The sequence below is a fragment of the Sorex araneus genome, chromosome 8 (genome assembly GCF_027595985.1).
Source record: "Sorex araneus isolate mSorAra2 chromosome 8, mSorAra2.pri, whole genome shotgun sequence".
NCBI classification, from domain to species: Eukaryota; Metazoa; Chordata; class Mammalia; order Eulipotyphla; family Soricidae; genus Sorex; species Sorex araneus.
Window position 1 is genome coordinate 23,116,106 of NC_073309.1, and position 6,000 is coordinate 23,122,105.

The following is a 6,000-nucleotide window of genomic DNA, read 5'->3' on the forward strand; positions in this document are numbered from 1 at the left end:
TACCTTGGCCCCCAAGAGTGCTGGGGCTGGGTGCCCTGCCCTCCTGCCTCCTCGGCCCCGGCCCAGCTCCCTGGGGGTGAGGGGTCGGGTGCCCCTCTGGCCTCTTGCCTCCCAGTGGGAAGCAGAAGGCACTTAGCGACCTCAGAGTGGGCAGCCAGGCCAGGAGAGGGGAGCAGCGAGCGGGGGTGGAGGGACAGTGACAGTGACCGCCCGGTCACTCCAACAGCTCCATTCAAAGGAGGCCCTAGGCGGCCCTGGGGGAGAAAGGGGTCCCGCTCCCTGCAGGCACTCCCACACACCCCTTCCCCTTCCTACTCTCCTTTCTTTCCTTTCTTCTTTCTTTTCTTCAGCGTTTGGGCCACACCTGACAGTGCTAATGAATCCCTCCTCCTGGCTCAGTGCTCCGGAGTCACTCCTGGCAGGGCTCGGGGACCACAGGATGGCTGGGGAATCAAACCCGGATCAGTTGCCTGCAAGGCAAATGCCCAACCCGCTGTGCTATCACTCTTTCCCCGTTTCTGTGCCTCAGTTTCCTTCCAGCCAAGGGCAGCATCCACCAATGCCCCTCGGTCTTTCCAGGGCTGTTCTGGGCTTCTAGCCCCAGCTCCTGCCTGGGGTCTCTGGGCCAGCGAGGCAGCAAAAGGGGCCCCTCTCCTGGGGTCCGAATCCCCCCTGCAGCCAGCACCACCTTCCACCCACTCTGCAAAGGTGCGCGTGTTGGGGGCGGGGGTCTCCCCTTTCCTTAGCAGCCTCCTGGGGCTCGGGGCTCGTCCCGGCCCACTCAGCCACTCTGCAGAGACAACCCACATCTCGAGCCTCAGCACCCAAGCAGGGGGACGAGAGCTGCGGGGGTCAGGCTCCCCTGCCGGTGCTGGTCATCCTCGGCATGTCCTTCTGCGCGCAAATCCACGGTCCACCCTTCAGCCCGTCCTGCGCCTGGGAAACTTTCCCTGGGTGGAAATATGGTGCTGACGGCTTCAGGGCCGCCCCGCCGCCCTGGGAGAGGCCCTTACTTACTATCGCCCCATTTTTCAGGCGAGAGAACTGAGGTACAGCCTGCCTGAGAGAACAGGGCCCCTCAGAATAGGACCTTCTCTGGGGGAGTCCAGTGGGGACAGACGTTGTTAGTCCAGAGCGAGCCGGCGGTGGGGGGGGGGGGCAGGTGGCCCTTCTCCAACAGGACTGGTGTCCTCAGGGGCCAAGAAGGACGACAGCCCCGCAGAGTCACGCTGTGAGACGGCGCCGAGGCTGGTGTGCGGTGGCCTCAAGCCTAGGAGGCTCCAGGGGGCCAGGCCGGGCCCCTGTGCCCCGAGTGTGACCCTGCCAAGGCTGGGGCTCGGACCTGTGGCCTCCAGGGGCACCGTGAGGGGCTGGGGCGGTTGTACAGTGGGCAGGGCCTTCGCCGTGCTCACGGCCAACCTGCGTTCCATCCCCGGCACCCCCTCAGGTCCTTCGACAAGCCCCCAGGAGTGGCCCCTGGGCGCAGAGCCCTGAGCACTGCCGGGTGTGCCCCCCTCCCTCCCCCAAACATGAGAGACAGACGAACAGAAACAGCCAGACGCACAGCAGAGACATGCCTGTGGATGGACGCCTGTGTCTCGGCCGATGCAGGACACGGAAGCAGGGACTCAGCCGTCCGCGGGGCCGAGGCAAGGCTCTGGGTCCGGGGACGCCAACGAGGAAGCCGGCAGCTGGGCTTCGTGGCCCCCACCGGCACATGCACCCAGCCCGGGTCGAGTGGGGGGGGTCACAGGGGTGTGGCGGGGAGTGTGCCCCCCTTCCCGATGGAAGAGACAGCGCCACCTGCTGGGAGCTGAGCGTGTGCTCCTAGGTCAGAGGGAGGGCACAGAAGGGGTCAGCCAGCCCGGCCAGGGCCCAGGGCCCAGCCCCTGACAGCACAGTCACCAAAGCAGACAGTGATCAGGGACGGGGCCCTCGGAGACTTCAATCTACCAGTGCTGCCTCGAGGCCTTTGCACGTCCCTGCCTGGGCCCGGCACACCTGCCAGTGTGGAGCAAGGAGGCTGGCCACGGAGCTCAGCGCTAGAGCCGAACTCCTGGCACCCCCCCACCCCCATCCCCTCACCCTGCTCTGCTCTCTCCGCGCATCTCCCACAGGCGTTTGCCAGCCTCGTCATCATTAGCTCACCTCTCCCCGCCGCACTCGGCGCTCCAGGCTGCGCCCCAGCTTCCGCACGGCCCCCCGGCCTGAGGAGCTGCGCAATCAGCAGAGTGGCAGGTGACCGCCCCAGGAAGTGGGGCCGAAGTCGCCCGTGGAGGAGGAAATCCTCAGAGCACGGCCTCGGCAGCGCCCAGCCCCTCCCGGGAGCCCTGGCGGGGTTCCCCCCTTCCTTTTCTTCCCCTGCCGAAGGCTTCCCCCCTTCCTTTTCTTTTTTTCTTTTTTTTGGGGGGTGGTGGTGGCGTGGTTTGAGCCACCCAGACAATACTCAGGGCTTACTTCCGGCTCTGCACTCAGGAATTACTCCTGGCAGTGCTCAGGGCGGGAGGGGACCAGGGGCCAAACCGGAATCGGCCACATCAAGGCAAACGCCCTCCCCGTGGTACCGTCGCCCTCTTCCCTGAATCCTCCTTCCTTGATGAAGAAACAGAAGGAAATCAAAGGGTGAGGAGACCCGGCCCAGGTCACAGGGTCAAGGGGTGACCCCAGGAGACTTCTGTTCCCGGGAAAGGCGAGGCTAACAGGCAGGGAAGGACCCACAGCCCTGCCCGCTCATCTAGACGCCAAGGAGGTGTGACCCAGGACAGGCCAACGCCCTGCAGGGGTGGCAGGCTGCGAGCTGGCACACCCTCCAAGCGGCCCGTGCCTTCCCTTCGGGGACAGTGCGGGGACGATGGTGTCCGTGCCTTCTCCATTGGCCCCGCGCCAAGATTTGGGGTGACCCACCCCTTGGCTCTCCAGGGGAGGAAACCCCGTCCTTCTCTCTGGCATGGCATTCCCCCCACAGGGAGCCGGGACACGAGGGAGACAGTGGAGGCCAGTGACCCGGCTCTGACAGGAGACCCTTCTCGCCACCCCTGACCACCCACCCCACACACACACTCTGAGCACTTCCAGCTCAGAACGCTGCTAGGGAACAGTCTAGAAGCCCGACATGGGATTCTGAGGCTTCTCTCCCTCTCTCCTCTCTCCCTCTCTCTCTCTCTCTCCTCTCCCTCTCTGTCTCTCTCCTCTCTCTCCCTCTCTCCTCTCTCTCTCCTCTCTCTTCTCTCTCTCCCTCTCTCCTCTCTCTACTCCCTCTCTCCTCTCTCTCTCCTCTCTGCTCTCTCTCTTCTCTCTCTCTCCTTTCTCTCTCTCCCTCTCTCTCTCTCCTTTCTTTTCTTTTTTTTTTTTTTTTTTGGTTTTTGGGTCACACCTGGCGATGCACAGGGGTTACTCCTGGCTCTTCACTCAGGAATTACTCCTGGCGGTGCTCAGGGGACCATATGGGATGCTGGGATTAGAACCCGGGTCGGCCGCGTGCAAGGCAAACGCCCTACCCGCTGTGCTATCGCTCCAGCCCCTCTCTCTCTCCTTTCTCTCTCTCTCTTCCCCCCCCTCTCCTCTCTCAGGGCAGGAGCTGGAGGGAGGACCAGGCTGGCCTGAGGACTCCCGGGAGGGACCTAAGGGCCCTCGGTCACCCCAGCCTTCCTGACAGCGCCCCAGCAGGCACACGGAGGGGCTCGGGCAGCACGGGGGCCCTGGGGACCCTCATTTAACGCTCTCCACCGTCTTCACAGAAGTGCACAGGGGTCGGAGAGAAGACTGAACTGGCTGAGTGCAAGGCACAGACCTGGGTTCGAGCCCCAGCACGGTGTGGCCCCCCAAATACCAGCAGGCAAGAGCCCAAGCTGAGCGTGTGCACCCAAGAACAACAAACTACACACTCGCACGCACACGCGCACACACGCACACGCACGCACATGCACACACACGCACACACGCACACACGCACACACTAGAAGATGATACGGTGTGCAGAGCGCTGACACGACTTAGTGCCCACCCCCGGACACCCAGTCTCTGCGCTCTGGAGGGGGGGTGCCCCAGAGGCCAGGCTTAGCCCTAACGCAACGCGCCCCACTTGGAAAAACCAGAGCCTTTTCCTGTTCCAGCCCAGCGCGGCCCAGCCGGCGGGGAGCTGTGTAAGCTGTGACCCCCATCTGCAGAGTGGAAAAATCCGCCCCCAACCACCCAGTCCGGGGCCAAGGAGGTGACCAGGCATGTGGGACAGGAAGCAGCGGCGGGAGGGCGTGGGGAATCCTTCAGAGGGTGACCACTCCCTCTCCGGGGCTACCCTGGGGCAGCTGGCTGGCGCTCGCTGGGCCGCGTGCCAGAGGCCCTCCATAAAACCACGCCTGGGTGTCTGGCTCGGCCAGCAGCTCACAGGCCCTGCGCAATTAGCCCATTTTACAGATAGGACCTAGAGTCGGAGGGGGAGGTAGGGGTGGGTGGTGGTGGGGCAGACTCAGCTCTCCCCAAGAGCCTCTTACGTACGGGGACACCCTGGCTTTCTGCCTGCTGCCCAAAGCAGGTGCATTCTGGGCCACTGAAAAGCCCCCCACAGCCCACACCCCGAAAGCCCCCTACAACTAAGAAAGGCTCAGATCATGCTCCCATATCCTTCCCTCTAGCACTTCCCCCAAAACATGACAGAGTGGCGGGGGGATGAGGAGGAAGCAAGATGCACCCCGTGGATTCGGGAGCGGCGGGTTCCAGTTCCCCCAGTGACCTCCCGCGCAAATCGTCCCCCAAGGCGGGCGGGCGGGGCGCGGTGGGCGGGCAGGGGGCCGAGCCGGGGGTGGGACGGGACGGGAAGAGGAAAGGCAAGTCCCGTATTTGCGAAGACGCTGCGCTGCGAGCGATCGGGGAGCGGCAAGGGAAAAAAGGGGGGCCGCTCGCTCTCTCTCTCGCTCGCCTGCCTTTTCTCCGGGCGCCCTCCCCCCTTAACCACACAGGTGCCAGACAGCTTTTGCGCAAGGGCGGGGGAAAAAAAAAAAACAAAGTAGTTTGCAAACACACACACCCCGACACTTCTGGGCGGCTGCCGCGGGGCTGGGCTCCCGGGGCGAGCGGCGCCGGGGTGGGCGTGGGGACCCGGCTCTCCAGTCCCCCGCGTGCCAGGAGAGCGCGCGACCTCAACTCCGCAGCGGCGCCCGGACTCCACGTCCCCCACGCGCGCAAGGCTCCTGGGCTGGGGCGCAAGAGGAGGTCCGAGGGTCCCTAAAACAACTGCTCCCCCGCCCCCAACACCACATATACACACACACACTCCGAGGGCATCCCCCTCCCCTCTCACCCCTCCCCAGCCAGCCCCCAGCGGCCCCGGAGAAGCCGGAGCGCCCCCGCGCGCCCGGGTGGGAGCCGGGCGGTGGGTGCTCGCGCGAGCGGGCACGGGCGCGGGCGGCGGGGGGCTAGTGGGGCAGCGCGGTCCCCGCCCCGCACCCCGCCGCACCCCCACGGGGGCGCCCCCACTCACCCGCCGCGGGTCCCGCCTGCGCTCGCGTGCGCTCCCCGCCGCCGGGGGCCGCGCGTCCTGCTCCCGGCCGGGCTGGCTCCTCCCTCCGGCCGAGCGGGGCGGGCGCTTCCCGGAGGGCGGAGTGGGGGCGCAGTCCCGCCCGGGCCGGCTCGCCGGGGCTCCCCGGGGCGCACCCAGCCCGCCGCCCGCTCGCTCGCGGCGGGGCCGCGCGCCCAGCCCTCGGGGACCCCGCGCTGCGCTCGGCTCCGTGCGGCGGCCGGGAGAGCGTTAGGACCGCCGCGTTGCCGCCCTCCCCTGCCCGGGAGGGAGAGACCCTCCCCACTCACCCCCCCCCCCCCGCCCCATCCTATTCTGGCCTCAGCCCACTGGCCGCTGGACGCATTTCCCAGCGCGAGAGCAGCAGATAGACAATAAGATCCAGACGGTTCGCAGGGGGTTGGGGCCGGCGGGAGAGCGATTGCGCGGGTCCTTGAGGACCCCCGCCTCCCCACTCCCCTTTGGCCAAGGCCTTTTTATTTCCCGTC

General features: G+C 66.2%; 1 protein-coding gene across 1 annotated transcript in view; it reads right to left on the reverse strand.

The window, feature by feature from the left end:
- The window catches only part of CPNE2 (copine 2), a 45,112-nt gene extending 39,462 nt beyond the window's left edge, over positions 1 to 5,650 (reverse strand). Inside the window, exon 1 of the mRNA XM_055145182.1 lies at positions 5,477 to 5,650. The gene's annotated coding sequence lies outside the window, so the exon portion shown is untranslated. The remainder of the gene's footprint in view (positions 1 to 5,476) is intronic.
- Positions 5,651 to 6,000: the final 350 nt, after the last annotated feature.